The sequence below is a fragment of the Pungitius pungitius genome, chromosome 13 (assembly GCF_949316345.1).
Source record: "Pungitius pungitius chromosome 13, fPunPun2.1, whole genome shotgun sequence".
Taxonomy (NCBI): Eukaryota; Metazoa; Chordata; class Actinopteri; order Perciformes; family Gasterosteidae; genus Pungitius; species Pungitius pungitius.
In genome coordinates this window covers 3,014,265-3,024,198 of record NC_084912.1, presented here as the reverse complement: position 1 = coordinate 3,024,198, position 9,934 = coordinate 3,014,265, and the positions used below count along the sequence as shown (strand labels likewise).

The 9,934-nt window shown below is 39.7% G+C and overlaps 47 non-coding genes across 47 annotated transcripts; all 47 read right to left on the bottom strand.

The window, feature by feature from the left end:
- Nucleotides 1-90: 90 nt before the first annotated feature.
- On the bottom strand, nt 91-164 carry trnat-ugu (transfer RNA threonine (anticodon UGU)). The gene has a single exon. It is a non-coding gene; the product is annotated as a tRNA-Thr (tRNA).
- Nucleotides 165-256: 92 nt separating this feature from the next.
- trnat-agu (transfer RNA threonine (anticodon AGU)) lies at nt 257-330 on the bottom strand. Its single transcript has one exon. It is a non-coding gene; the product is annotated as a tRNA-Thr (tRNA).
- A 92-nt stretch (nt 331-422) lies between these two features.
- On the bottom strand, nt 423-496 carry trnat-ugu (transfer RNA threonine (anticodon UGU)). The gene has a single exon. It is a non-coding gene; the product is annotated as a tRNA-Thr (tRNA).
- A 92-nt stretch (nt 497-588) lies between these two features.
- trnat-agu (transfer RNA threonine (anticodon AGU)) lies at nt 589-662 on the bottom strand. The gene has a single exon. It is a non-coding gene; the product is annotated as a tRNA-Thr (tRNA).
- Nucleotides 663-754: 92 nt separating this feature from the next.
- On the bottom strand, nt 755-828 carry trnat-agu (transfer RNA threonine (anticodon AGU)). Its single transcript has one exon. It is a non-coding gene; the product is annotated as a tRNA-Thr (tRNA).
- A 93-nt stretch (nt 829-921) lies between these two features.
- trnat-agu (transfer RNA threonine (anticodon AGU)) lies at nt 922-995 on the bottom strand. Its single transcript has one exon. It is a non-coding gene; the product is annotated as a tRNA-Thr (tRNA).
- A 92-nt stretch (nt 996-1,087) lies between these two features.
- On the bottom strand, nt 1,088-1,161 carry trnat-ugu (transfer RNA threonine (anticodon UGU)). The gene has a single exon. It is a non-coding gene; the product is annotated as a tRNA-Thr (tRNA).
- A 91-nt stretch (nt 1,162-1,252) lies between these two features.
- On the bottom strand, nt 1,253-1,326 carry trnat-ugu (transfer RNA threonine (anticodon UGU)). Its single transcript has one exon. It is a non-coding gene; the product is annotated as a tRNA-Thr (tRNA).
- A 92-nt stretch (nt 1,327-1,418) lies between these two features.
- trnat-agu (transfer RNA threonine (anticodon AGU)) lies at nt 1,419-1,492 on the bottom strand. Its single transcript has one exon. It is a non-coding gene; the product is annotated as a tRNA-Thr (tRNA).
- Nucleotides 1,493-1,584: 92 nt separating this feature from the next.
- Nucleotides 1,585-1,658, bottom strand: trnat-agu (transfer RNA threonine (anticodon AGU)). The gene has a single exon. It is a non-coding gene; the product is annotated as a tRNA-Thr (tRNA).
- Nucleotides 1,659-1,750: 92 nt separating this feature from the next.
- Nucleotides 1,751-1,824, bottom strand: trnat-ugu (transfer RNA threonine (anticodon UGU)). The gene has a single exon. It is a non-coding gene; the product is annotated as a tRNA-Thr (tRNA).
- Nucleotides 1,825-2,043: 219 nt separating this feature from the next.
- trnat-cgu (transfer RNA threonine (anticodon CGU)) lies at nt 2,044-2,117 on the bottom strand. The gene has a single exon. It is a non-coding gene; the product is annotated as a tRNA-Thr (tRNA).
- A 131-nt stretch (nt 2,118-2,248) lies between these two features.
- Nucleotides 2,249-2,322, bottom strand: trnat-cgu (transfer RNA threonine (anticodon CGU)). Its single transcript has one exon. It is a non-coding gene; the product is annotated as a tRNA-Thr (tRNA).
- A 92-nt stretch (nt 2,323-2,414) lies between these two features.
- On the bottom strand, nt 2,415-2,488 carry trnat-agu (transfer RNA threonine (anticodon AGU)). The gene has a single exon. It is a non-coding gene; the product is annotated as a tRNA-Thr (tRNA).
- Nucleotides 2,489-2,581: 93 nt separating this feature from the next.
- trnat-agu (transfer RNA threonine (anticodon AGU)) lies at nt 2,582-2,655 on the bottom strand. Its single transcript has one exon. It is a non-coding gene; the product is annotated as a tRNA-Thr (tRNA).
- Nucleotides 2,656-2,747: 92 nt separating this feature from the next.
- Nucleotides 2,748-2,821, bottom strand: trnat-agu (transfer RNA threonine (anticodon AGU)). The gene has a single exon. It is a non-coding gene; the product is annotated as a tRNA-Thr (tRNA).
- Nucleotides 2,822-2,952: 131 nt separating this feature from the next.
- On the bottom strand, nt 2,953-3,026 carry trnat-ugu (transfer RNA threonine (anticodon UGU)). The gene has a single exon. It is a non-coding gene; the product is annotated as a tRNA-Thr (tRNA).
- A 92-nt stretch (nt 3,027-3,118) lies between these two features.
- On the bottom strand, nt 3,119-3,192 carry trnat-agu (transfer RNA threonine (anticodon AGU)). Its single transcript has one exon. It is a non-coding gene; the product is annotated as a tRNA-Thr (tRNA).
- A 92-nt stretch (nt 3,193-3,284) lies between these two features.
- Nucleotides 3,285-3,358, bottom strand: trnat-ugu (transfer RNA threonine (anticodon UGU)). Its single transcript has one exon. It is a non-coding gene; the product is annotated as a tRNA-Thr (tRNA).
- A 92-nt stretch (nt 3,359-3,450) lies between these two features.
- On the bottom strand, nt 3,451-3,524 carry trnat-agu (transfer RNA threonine (anticodon AGU)). The gene has a single exon. It is a non-coding gene; the product is annotated as a tRNA-Thr (tRNA).
- Nucleotides 3,525-3,616: 92 nt separating this feature from the next.
- On the bottom strand, nt 3,617-3,690 carry trnat-agu (transfer RNA threonine (anticodon AGU)). Its single transcript has one exon. It is a non-coding gene; the product is annotated as a tRNA-Thr (tRNA).
- Nucleotides 3,691-3,783: 93 nt separating this feature from the next.
- trnat-agu (transfer RNA threonine (anticodon AGU)) lies at nt 3,784-3,857 on the bottom strand. The gene has a single exon. It is a non-coding gene; the product is annotated as a tRNA-Thr (tRNA).
- Nucleotides 3,858-3,949: 92 nt separating this feature from the next.
- On the bottom strand, nt 3,950-4,023 carry trnat-ugu (transfer RNA threonine (anticodon UGU)). Its single transcript has one exon. It is a non-coding gene; the product is annotated as a tRNA-Thr (tRNA).
- A 219-nt stretch (nt 4,024-4,242) lies between these two features.
- On the bottom strand, nt 4,243-4,316 carry trnat-cgu (transfer RNA threonine (anticodon CGU)). The gene has a single exon. It is a non-coding gene; the product is annotated as a tRNA-Thr (tRNA).
- A 131-nt stretch (nt 4,317-4,447) lies between these two features.
- trnat-ugu (transfer RNA threonine (anticodon UGU)) lies at nt 4,448-4,521 on the bottom strand. Its single transcript has one exon. It is a non-coding gene; the product is annotated as a tRNA-Thr (tRNA).
- A 92-nt stretch (nt 4,522-4,613) lies between these two features.
- On the bottom strand, nt 4,614-4,687 carry trnat-agu (transfer RNA threonine (anticodon AGU)). The gene has a single exon. It is a non-coding gene; the product is annotated as a tRNA-Thr (tRNA).
- Nucleotides 4,688-4,779: 92 nt separating this feature from the next.
- trnat-ugu (transfer RNA threonine (anticodon UGU)) lies at nt 4,780-4,853 on the bottom strand. Its single transcript has one exon. It is a non-coding gene; the product is annotated as a tRNA-Thr (tRNA).
- Nucleotides 4,854-5,072: 219 nt separating this feature from the next.
- Nucleotides 5,073-5,146, bottom strand: trnat-cgu (transfer RNA threonine (anticodon CGU)). Its single transcript has one exon. It is a non-coding gene; the product is annotated as a tRNA-Thr (tRNA).
- Nucleotides 5,147-5,277: 131 nt separating this feature from the next.
- trnat-ugu (transfer RNA threonine (anticodon UGU)) lies at nt 5,278-5,351 on the bottom strand. Its single transcript has one exon. It is a non-coding gene; the product is annotated as a tRNA-Thr (tRNA).
- Nucleotides 5,352-5,443: 92 nt separating this feature from the next.
- trnat-agu (transfer RNA threonine (anticodon AGU)) lies at nt 5,444-5,517 on the bottom strand. The gene has a single exon. It is a non-coding gene; the product is annotated as a tRNA-Thr (tRNA).
- A 92-nt stretch (nt 5,518-5,609) lies between these two features.
- Nucleotides 5,610-5,683, bottom strand: trnat-agu (transfer RNA threonine (anticodon AGU)). Its single transcript has one exon. It is a non-coding gene; the product is annotated as a tRNA-Thr (tRNA).
- A 93-nt stretch (nt 5,684-5,776) lies between these two features.
- trnat-cgu (transfer RNA threonine (anticodon CGU)) lies at nt 5,777-5,850 on the bottom strand. Its single transcript has one exon. It is a non-coding gene; the product is annotated as a tRNA-Thr (tRNA).
- A 1,327-nt stretch (nt 5,851-7,177) lies between these two features.
- Nucleotides 7,178-7,251, bottom strand: trnat-agu (transfer RNA threonine (anticodon AGU)). Its single transcript has one exon. It is a non-coding gene; the product is annotated as a tRNA-Thr (tRNA).
- Nucleotides 7,252-7,343: 92 nt separating this feature from the next.
- On the bottom strand, nt 7,344-7,417 carry trnat-ugu (transfer RNA threonine (anticodon UGU)). The gene has a single exon. It is a non-coding gene; the product is annotated as a tRNA-Thr (tRNA).
- Nucleotides 7,418-7,509: 92 nt separating this feature from the next.
- trnat-ugu (transfer RNA threonine (anticodon UGU)) lies at nt 7,510-7,583 on the bottom strand. The gene has a single exon. It is a non-coding gene; the product is annotated as a tRNA-Thr (tRNA).
- A 219-nt stretch (nt 7,584-7,802) lies between these two features.
- Nucleotides 7,803-7,876, bottom strand: trnat-cgu (transfer RNA threonine (anticodon CGU)). The gene has a single exon. It is a non-coding gene; the product is annotated as a tRNA-Thr (tRNA).
- Nucleotides 7,877-8,007: 131 nt separating this feature from the next.
- Nucleotides 8,008-8,081, bottom strand: trnat-ugu (transfer RNA threonine (anticodon UGU)). The gene has a single exon. It is a non-coding gene; the product is annotated as a tRNA-Thr (tRNA).
- A 92-nt stretch (nt 8,082-8,173) lies between these two features.
- On the bottom strand, nt 8,174-8,247 carry trnat-agu (transfer RNA threonine (anticodon AGU)). The gene has a single exon. It is a non-coding gene; the product is annotated as a tRNA-Thr (tRNA).
- Nucleotides 8,248-8,339: 92 nt separating this feature from the next.
- trnat-ugu (transfer RNA threonine (anticodon UGU)) lies at nt 8,340-8,413 on the bottom strand. The gene has a single exon. It is a non-coding gene; the product is annotated as a tRNA-Thr (tRNA).
- A 219-nt stretch (nt 8,414-8,632) lies between these two features.
- trnat-cgu (transfer RNA threonine (anticodon CGU)) lies at nt 8,633-8,706 on the bottom strand. Its single transcript has one exon. It is a non-coding gene; the product is annotated as a tRNA-Thr (tRNA).
- A 131-nt stretch (nt 8,707-8,837) lies between these two features.
- Nucleotides 8,838-8,911, bottom strand: trnat-ugu (transfer RNA threonine (anticodon UGU)). The gene has a single exon. It is a non-coding gene; the product is annotated as a tRNA-Thr (tRNA).
- Nucleotides 8,912-9,003: 92 nt separating this feature from the next.
- On the bottom strand, nt 9,004-9,077 carry trnat-agu (transfer RNA threonine (anticodon AGU)). The gene has a single exon. It is a non-coding gene; the product is annotated as a tRNA-Thr (tRNA).
- Nucleotides 9,078-9,158: 81 nt separating this feature from the next.
- trnat-agu (transfer RNA threonine (anticodon AGU)) lies at nt 9,159-9,232 on the bottom strand. Its single transcript has one exon. It is a non-coding gene; the product is annotated as a tRNA-Thr (tRNA).
- A 93-nt stretch (nt 9,233-9,325) lies between these two features.
- On the bottom strand, nt 9,326-9,399 carry trnat-cgu (transfer RNA threonine (anticodon CGU)). Its single transcript has one exon. It is a non-coding gene; the product is annotated as a tRNA-Thr (tRNA).
- Nucleotides 9,400-9,491: 92 nt separating this feature from the next.
- Nucleotides 9,492-9,565, bottom strand: trnat-agu (transfer RNA threonine (anticodon AGU)). The gene has a single exon. It is a non-coding gene; the product is annotated as a tRNA-Thr (tRNA).
- Nucleotides 9,566-9,657: 92 nt separating this feature from the next.
- On the bottom strand, nt 9,658-9,731 carry trnat-ugu (transfer RNA threonine (anticodon UGU)). The gene has a single exon. It is a non-coding gene; the product is annotated as a tRNA-Thr (tRNA).
- A 93-nt stretch (nt 9,732-9,824) lies between these two features.
- Nucleotides 9,825-9,898, bottom strand: trnat-ugu (transfer RNA threonine (anticodon UGU)). Its single transcript has one exon. It is a non-coding gene; the product is annotated as a tRNA-Thr (tRNA).
- Nucleotides 9,899-9,934: the final 36 nt, after the last annotated feature.

Sequence of the window (9,934 nt, the reverse complement as noted above, 5' to 3'; positions counted from 1 at the left end):
TACATTTAAAAAATTGGAATTCACAAAAGTATAATTTGATATGTATTAAAGGTGGAATCATTGAAATGAAAATGACAAGTTCAGAGGTTAAGGCACTGCTGGGATTCGAACCGAGGATCTCCTGTTTACAAGACAGGCACTTTGACCAACTAAGCCACAGCGCCTCTATTTCCTTGTTTTTCTACCAATATATATTGTTCATTTCTACTCAACAAAGTTGGAATAATTTAGAAAAAGCAGACAACCACAGGGGTCTAGGCACCGCTGGGATTTGAACCCAGGATCTCCTGTTTACTAGACAGGCACTTTGACCAACTAAGCCACAGCGCCTCTCTTGACTTGTTTTTCCACCGATATATATTGTTGAATTATTGTTGAGAAAGTTGGAAATATTTAGAAAATGTAGACAACCACAGGCGTCAAGGCACTGCTGGGATTTGAACCCAGGATCTCCTGTTTACAAGACAGGCACTTTGACCAACTAAGCCACGGAGCCTCTATTTCCTTGTTTTTCCACCAATATATATTGTTCATTTCTACTCAACAAAGTTGGAATAATTTAGAAAAAGCAGACAACCACAGGGGTCTAGGCACCGCTGGGATTTGAACACAGGATCTCCTGTTTACTAGACAGGCACTTTGACCAACTAAGCCACAGCGCCTCTCTTGACTTGTTTTTCCACCGATATATATTGTTGAAGTATTGTTGAGAAAGTTGGAAATATTTAGAAAATGTAGACAACCACAGGGGTCAAGGCACCGCTGGGATTTGAACCCAGGATCTCCTGTTTACTAGACAGGCACTTTGACCAACTAAGCCACGGAGCCTCTATTGACTTGTTATTCCACCAATATATATTGTATATTTCTTCTCAACAAAGATAGAACTATTAAGAAAAAGTTAACAAACCAAAGTGGTCTAGGCACCGCTGGGATTTGAACCCAGGATCTCCTGTTTACTAGACAGGCACTTTGACCAACTAAGCCACAGAGCCTCTATTGACTTGTTATTTCACCAATATATATTGTATATTTCTACTCAACAAAGATAGAACTATTAAGAAAATGCAGACAACCACAGGGGTCTAGGCACCGCTGGGATTTGAACCCAGGATCTCCTGTTTACAAGACAGGCACTTTGACCAACTAAGCCACGGAGCCTCTATTGACTTGTTATTCCACCAATATATATTGTATATTTCTACTCAACAAAGATAGAACTATTAAGAAATAGCAGACAACCACAGGGTCTAGGCACCGCTGGGATTCGAACACAGGATCTCCTGTTTACAAGACAGGCACTTTGACCAACTAAGCCACAGCGCCTCTATTTCCTTGTTTTTCCACCAATATATATTGTTCATTTCTACTCAACAAAGTTGGAATAATTTAGAAAAAGCAGACAACCACAGGGGTCTAGGCACCGCTGGGATTTGAACCCAGGATCTCCTGTTTACTAGACAGGCACTTTGACCAACTAAGCCACGGAGCCTCTATTGACTTGTTATTCCACCAATATATATTGTATATTTCTACTCAACAAAGATAGAACTATTAAGAAAAAGCAGACAACCACAGCGGTCTAGGCACCGCTGGGATTTGAACCCAGGATCTCCTGTTTACTAGACAGGCACTTTGACCAACTAAGCCACAGCGCCTCTCTTGACATGTTTTTCCACCAATATATATTGTTGAATTATTGTTGAGAAAGTTGGAAATATTTAGAAAATGTAGACAACCACAGGGGTTAAGGCACCGCTGGGATTTGAACCCAGGATCTCCTGTTTACAAGACAGGCACTTTGACCAACTAAGCCACGGAGCCTCTATTTGGTTGTATTTCCAGCAATATATATTGTTTGATTCAATACAGCAAAGTTGGAATTATTAAGAAAATGCTTACAGCTACAAGGTACCGCTGGGATTTGAACAAGATCCCTTTGTTTCAAGACAGACCTTTTGACAAGTAGTCTTTTTCCAATAACTGGCATTCTCAGTCATAGATGTGGCATTTTGGAATCCTAATGTTTGCTATAAGGAAGGAAGGCCCCGCTGGGATTTGAAACCAGGATCTCCTGTTTACGAAACAGGCGCTTTGACCAACTAAGCCACAGAGCCCTTGTCAGGGATCATAATCTAAAGAAAACCTTTAGTATTGCTAAATTTAAAAAATTGGAATTCACAAAAGTATAATTTGATATGTATTAAAGGTGGAATCATTGAAATGAAAAGGACAAGTTCAGAGGTTAAGGCACCGCTGGGATTCGAACCCAGGATCTCCTGTTTACGAAACAGGCGCTTTGACCAACTAAGCCACAGAGCCTTTATTGACTTGTTATTCCACCAATATATATTGTATATTTCTACTCAACAAAGATAGAACTATTAAGAAAAAGCAGACAACCACAGGGGTCTAGGGACCGCTGGGATTCAAACCCAGGATCTCCTGTTTACTAGACAGGCACTTTGACCAACTAAGCCACGGAGCCTCTATTGACTTGTTATTCCACCAATATATATTGTATATTTCTTCTCAACAAAGATAGAACTATTAAGAAAAAGTTAACAAACCAAAGTGGTCTAGGCACCGCTGGGATTTGAACCCAGGATCTCCTGTTTACTAGACAGGCACTTTGACCAACTAAGCCACAGAGCCTCTATTGACTTGTTATTTCAACAATATATATTGTATATTTCTACTCAACAAAGATAGAACTATTAAGAAAATGCAGACAACCACAGGGGTCTAGGCACCGCTGGGATTTGAACCCAGGATCTCCTGTTTACTAGACAGGCACTTTGACCAACTAAGCCACGGAGCCCTTGTCAGGGATCATAATCTAAAGAAAACCTTTAGTATTGCTACATTTAAAAAATTGGAATTCACAAAAGTATAATTTGATATGTATTAAAGGTGGAATCATTGAAATGAAAAGGACAAGTTCAGAGGTTAAGGCACTGCTGGGATTTGAACCGAGGATCTCCTGTTTACAAGACAGGCACTTTGACCAACTAAGCCACAGCGCCTCTATTTCCTTGTTTTTCTACCAATATATATTGTTCATTTCTACTCAACAAAGTTGGAATAATTTAGAAAAAGCAGACAACCACAGGGGTCTAGGCACCGCTGGGATTTGAACCCAGGATCTCCTGTTTACTAGACAGGCACTTTGACCAACTAAGCCACAGCGCCTCTCTTGACTTGTTTTTCCACCGATATATATTGTTGAATTATTGTTGAGAAAGTTGGAAATATTTAGAAAATGTAGACAACCACAGGCGTCAAGGCACTGCTGGGATTTGAACCCAGGATCTCCTGTTTACAAGACAGGCACTTTGACCAACTAAGCCACGGAGCCTCTATTTCCTTGTTTTTCCACCAATATATATTGTTCATTTCTACTCAACAAAGTTGGAATAATTTAGAAAAAGCAGACAACCACAGGGGTCTAGGCACCGCTGGGATTTGAACACAGGATCTCCTGTTTACTAGACAGGCACTTTGACCAACTAAGCCACAGCGCCTCTCTTGACTTGTTTTTCCACCGATATATATTGTTGAAGTATTGTTGAGAAAGTTGGAAATATTTAGAAAATGTAGACAACCACAGGGGTCAAGGCACCGCTGGGATTTGAACCCAGGATCTCCTGTTTACTAGACAGGCACTTTGACCAACTAAGCCACGGAGCCTCTATTGACTTGTTATTCCACCAATATATATTGTATATTTCTTCTCAACAAAGATAGAACTATTAAGAAAAAGTTAACAAACCAAAGTGGTCTAGGCACCGCTGGGATTTGAACCCAGGATCTCCTGTTTACTAGACAGGCACTTTGACCAACTAAGCCACAGAGCCTCTATTGACTTGTTATTTCACCAATATATATTGTATATTTCTACTCAACAAAGATAGAACTATTAAGAAAATGCAGACAACCACAGGGGTCTAGGCACCGCTGGGATTTGAACCCAGGATCTCCTGTTTACAAGACAGGCACTTTGACCAACTAAGCCACGGAGCCTCTATTTGGTTGTATTTCCAGCAATATATATTGTTTGATTCAATACAGCAAAGTTGGAATTATTAAGAAAATGCTTACAGCTACAAGGTACCGCTGGGATTTGAACAAGATCCCTTTGTTTCAAGACAGACCTTATGACAAGTAATCTTTTTCCAATAACTGGCATTCTCAGTCATAGATGTGGCATTTTGGAATCCTAATGTTTGCTATAAGGAAGGAAGGCCCCGCTGGGATTTGAACCCAGGATCTCCTGTTTACGAAACAGGCGCTTTGACCAACTAAGCCACAGAGCCCTTGTCAGGGATCATAATCTAAAGAAAACCTTTAGTATTGCTACATTTAAAAAATTGGAATTCACAAAAGTATAATTTGATATGTATTAAAGGTGGAATCATTGAAATGAAAAGGACAAGTTCAGAGGTTAAGGCACTGCTGGGATTCGAACCCAGGATCTCCTGTTTACAAGACAGGCACTTTGACCAACTAAGCCACAGCGCCTCTATTTCCTTGTTTTTCCACCAATATATATTGTTCATTTCTACTCAACAAAGTTGGAATAATTTAGAAAAAGCAGACAACCACTGGGGTCTAGGCACCGCTGGGATTTGAACCCAGGATCTCCTGTTTACTAGACAGGCACTTTGACCAACTAAGCCACAGCGCCTCTCTTGACTTGTTTTTCCACCGATATATATTGTTGAATTATTGTTGAGAAAGTTGGAAATATTTAGAAAATGTAGACAACCACAGGGGTCAAGGCACCGCTGGGATTTGAACCCAGGATCTCCTGTTTACAAGACAGGCACTTTGACCAACTAAGCCACGGAGCCTCTATTTGCTTGTATTTCCAGCAATATATATTGTTTGATTCAATACAGCAAAGTTGGAATTATTGAGAAAATGCTTACAGCTACAAGGTACCGCTGGGATTTGAACAAGATCCCTTTGTTTCAAGACAGACCTTATGACAAGTAGTCTTTTTCCAATAACTGGCAATCTCAGTCATAGATGTGGCATTTTGGAATCCTAATGTTTGCTATAAGGAAGGGAGGCCCCGCTGGGATTTGAACCCAGGATCTCCTGTTTACGAAACAGGCGCTTTGACCAACTAAGCCACAGAGCCCTTGTCAGGGATCATAATCTAAAGAAAACCTTTAGTATTGCTACATTAAAAAAATTGGAATTCACAAAAGTAAAATGTGATATGTATTAAAGGTGGAATCATTGAAATGAAAAGGACAACTTCAGGGGTTAAGGCACCGCTGGGATTCGAACCCAGGATCTCCTGTTTACAAGACAGGCACTTTGACCAACTAAGCCACAGCGCCGCTATTTCCTTGTTTTTCCACCAATATATATTGTTCATTTCTACTCAACAAAGTTGGAATAATTTAGAAAAAGCAGACAACCACAGGGGTCTAGGCACCGCTGGGATTTGAACCCAGGATCTCCTGTTTACTAGACAGGCACTTTGACCAACTAAGCCACAGCGCCACTCTTGACTTGTTTTTCCACCGATATATATTGTTGAATTATTGTTGAGAAAGTTGGAAATATTTAGAAAATGTAGACAACCACAGGGGTCAAGGCACCGCTGGGATTTGAACCCAGGATCTCCTGTTTACTAGACAGGCACTTTGACCAACTAAGCCACGGAGCCTCTATTGACTTGTTATTCCACCAATATATATTGTATATTTCTTCTCAACAAAGATAGAACTATTAAGAAAAAGTTAACAAACCAAAGTGGTCTAGGCACCGCTGGGATTTGAACCCAGGATCTCCTGTTTACGAAACAGGCGCTTTGACCAACTAAGCCACAGAGCCTTTATTGACTTGTTATTCCACGAATATATATTGTATATTTCTACTCAACAAAGATAGAACTATTACAGTTTTTCTCCATTGGTTTGGCTCATTTTTTGAAACAGAAATGACATTCTCAAAACAACATGGACAAACCTCCAAACAACTTAGCAATTTCTCAATACAGAATTGAATTTCTCATTCATTTGGTTAAATTGCAAATGTCTAAGTACATGTCTCAATGTCTCAGTACATCTTTGCAAATGATTAAGTACATGTAGCCTACGTTTAGCACAATTTCCAAGTGAATAGATCTTCTTGATCTAAACTGATTGTTGATTCTCAGTCAAATTGTTTTTCGCTCCAAAACGTCTCAGCGTATTTTCATTGTATAAGTCATCACATGCACAATAGTCTGTTCAATTGTCAAAATTACTCAAGAACATAATACCATGAATAACATTTGATAAATTCACAGTATTACAACAATTGACAGTCAGGTGAAACTAGAACTTTATTTTATCTATTCTTTGACCGGCTTTATTTACAGCACTGTAGGATGCATATAATTTACATTGGTTTTTGTTTCTGTGTTTACAGTATTTTACAGTATATTATGCTGCTTTTTACTTTGATGTATGGAAGTTATTTTATGTTTGTGAATGATAATTGCAATTACAATTTCCGGTAGTATGAGTGCAATGTGTGATGTCAAACCTTGGAGGCTAATCTTACCCTAAAATCCTATTTTATTCTGTTAGCTAGACAAAAAAAACAGTACAGTAACCATTGTCAATGAAGGACTGGGCTAAGACTGGTGGACATGAGGGATTTCAATGGTCCTCTGCCATAGTGACAAAACAACTAAACATTTTGACCTGCAGTGTTTAAACAATGACAAAAGGACTTTTCATTTTGAGGGCACTGACTGTTTGTATGAGAAAAGGAATTCGTTGTGACTGATGAGTTGTCTGTTTTGGGAGAGATATGACCTTTTGCAGGTGTGCCATAGTGTTTTGCTAAACCATCTAGGTTATTTTGGCAAATGTATTTAAAGCTTTGAGAATGTCGTTTTTTCGAGAGATAGATGAGCCACAGCAATCGAGAAGGAAGTTTTCATTTTGGGGGCACTGACTATTTTTATGAGAAAATGATTTGGTTTTGAAGCTTGAGTTAACGGTTTTGGGTGAGATATGACCTTTTGAAGGTGATCTATGTAGTTGTGCTGTACCATATAGGCTATTTTACCAAATGCATTAAGAGCTTTGAGAATGTAATTTCTGTTTCAAGAATTGAGCCAAACCAATGGAGAAAAACTGTAAGAAAATGCAGACAACCACAGGGGTCTAGGCACCGCTGGGATTTGAACCCAGGATCTCCTGTTTACTAGACAGGCACTTTGACCAACTAAGCCACAGCGCCTCTCTTGACTTGTTTTTCCACCAATATATATTGTTGAATTATTGTTGAGAAAGTTGGAAATATTTAGAAAATGTAGACAACCACTGGGGTCAAGGCACCGCTGGGATTTGAACCCAGGATCTCCTGTTTACAAGACAGGCACTTTGACCAACTAAGCCACGGAGCCTCTATTGACTTGTTATTCCACCAATATATATTGTATATTTCTACTCAACAAAGATAGAACTATTAAGAAAAAGCAGACAACCACAGGGGTCTAGGCACCGCTGGGATTTGAACCCAGGATCTCCTGTTTACAAGACAGGCACTTTGACCAACTAAGCCACGGAGCCTCTATTTGCTTGTATTTCCAGCAATATATATTGTTTGATTCAATACAGCAAAGTTGGAATTATTAAGAAAATGCTTACAGCTACAAGGTACCGCTGGGATTTGAACAAGATCCCTTTGTTTCAAGACAGACCTTATGACAAGTAATCTTTTTCCAATAACTGGCATTCTCAGTCATAGATGTGGCATTTTGGAATCCTAATGTTTGCTATAAGGAAGGAAGGCCCCGCTGGGATTTGAACCCAGGATCTCCTGTTTACGAAACAGGCGCTTTGACCAACTAAGCCACAGAGCCCTTGTCAGGGATCATAATCTAAAGAAAACCTTTAGTATTGCTACATTTAAAAAATTGGAATTCACAAAAGTATAATTTGATATGTATTAAAGGTGGAATCATTGAAATGAAAAGGACAAGTTCAGAGGTTAAGGCACTGCTGGGATTCGAACCCAGGATCTCCTGTTTACAAGACAGGCACTTTGACCAACTAAGCCGCAGCGCCTCTATTTCCTTGTTTTTCCACCAATATATATTGTTCATTTCTACTCAACAAAGTTGGAATAATTTAGAAAAAGCAGACAACCACAGGGGTCTAGGCACCGCTGGGATTTGAACCCAGGATCTCCTGTTTACTAGACAGGCACTTTGACCAACTAAGCCACAGCGCCTCTCTTGACTTGTTTTTCCACCGATATATATTGTTGAATTATTGTTGAGAAAGTTGGAAATATTTAGAAAATGTAGACAACCACAGGGGTCAAGGCACCGCTGGGATTTGAACCCAGGATCTCCTGTTTACAAGACAGGCACTTTGACCAACTAAGCCACGGAGCCTCTATTTGCTTGTATTTCCAGCAATATATATTGTTTGATTCAATACAGCAAAGTTGGAATTATTGAGAAAATGCTTACAGCTACAAGGTACCGCTGGGATTTGAACAAGATCCCTTTGTTTCAAGACAGACCTTATGACAAGTAGTCTTTTTCCAATAACTGGCAATCTCAGTCATAGATGTGGCATTTTGGAATCCTAATGTTTGCTATAAGGAAGGGAGGCCCCGCTGGGATTTGAACCCAGGATCTCCTGTTTACGAAACAGGCGCTTTGACCAACTAAGCCACAGAGCCCTTGTCAGGGATCATAATCTAAAGAAAACCTTTAGTATTGCTACATTAAAAAAATTGGAATTCACAAAAGTAAAATGTGATATGTATTAAAGGTGGAATCATTGAAATGAAAAGGACAACTTCAGGGGTTAAGGCACCGCTGGGATTCGAACCCAGGATCTCCTGTTTACAAGACAGGCACTTTGACCAACTAAGCCACAGCGCCGCTATTTCCTTGTTTTTCCACCAATATATATTGTTCATTTCTACTCAACAAAGTTGGAATAATTTAGAAAAAGCAGACAACCACAGGGGTCTAGGCACCGCTGGGATTTGAACTCAGGATCTCCTGTTTACTAGATAGGCACTTTGACCAACTAAGCCACAGCGCCACTCTTGACTTGTTTTTCCACCGATATATATTGTTGAATTATTGTTGAGAAAGTTGGAAATATAGACAACCACAGGGGTCAAGGCACCGCTGGGATTTGAACCCAGGATCTCCTGTTTACTAGACAGGCACTTTGACCAACTAAGCCACGGAGCCTCTATTGACTTGTTATTCCACCAATATATATTGTATATTTCTTCTCAACAAAGATAGAACTATTAAGAAAAAGTTAACAAACCAAAGTGGTCTAGGCACCGCTGGGATTTGAACCCAGGATCTCCTGTTTACGAAACAGGCGCTTTGACCAACTAAGCCACAGAGCCTTTATTGACTTGTTGTTCCACCAATATATATTGTATATTTCTACTCAACAAAGATAGAACTATTAAGAAAATGCAGACAACCACAGGGGTCTAGGCACCGCTGGGATTTGAACCCAGGATCTCCTGTTTACTAGACAGGCACTTTGACCAACTAAGCCACAGCGCCTCTCTTGACTTGTTTTTCCACCAATATATATTGTTGAATTATTGTTGAGAAAGTTGGAACGATTTAGAAAATGTAGACAACCACTGGGGTCAAGGCACCGCTGGGATTTGAACCCAGGATCTCCTGTTTACAAGACAGGCACTTTGACCAACTAAGCCATGGAGCCTCTATTGACTTGTTATTCCACCAATATATATTGTATATTTCTTCTCAACAAAGATAGAACTATTAAGAAAAAGTTAACAAACCAAAGTGGTCTAGGCACCGCTGGGATTTGAACCCAGGATCTCCTGTTTACAAGACAGGCACTTTGACCAACTAAGCCACGGAGCCTCTATTTGGTTGTATTTCCAGCAATATATATTGTTT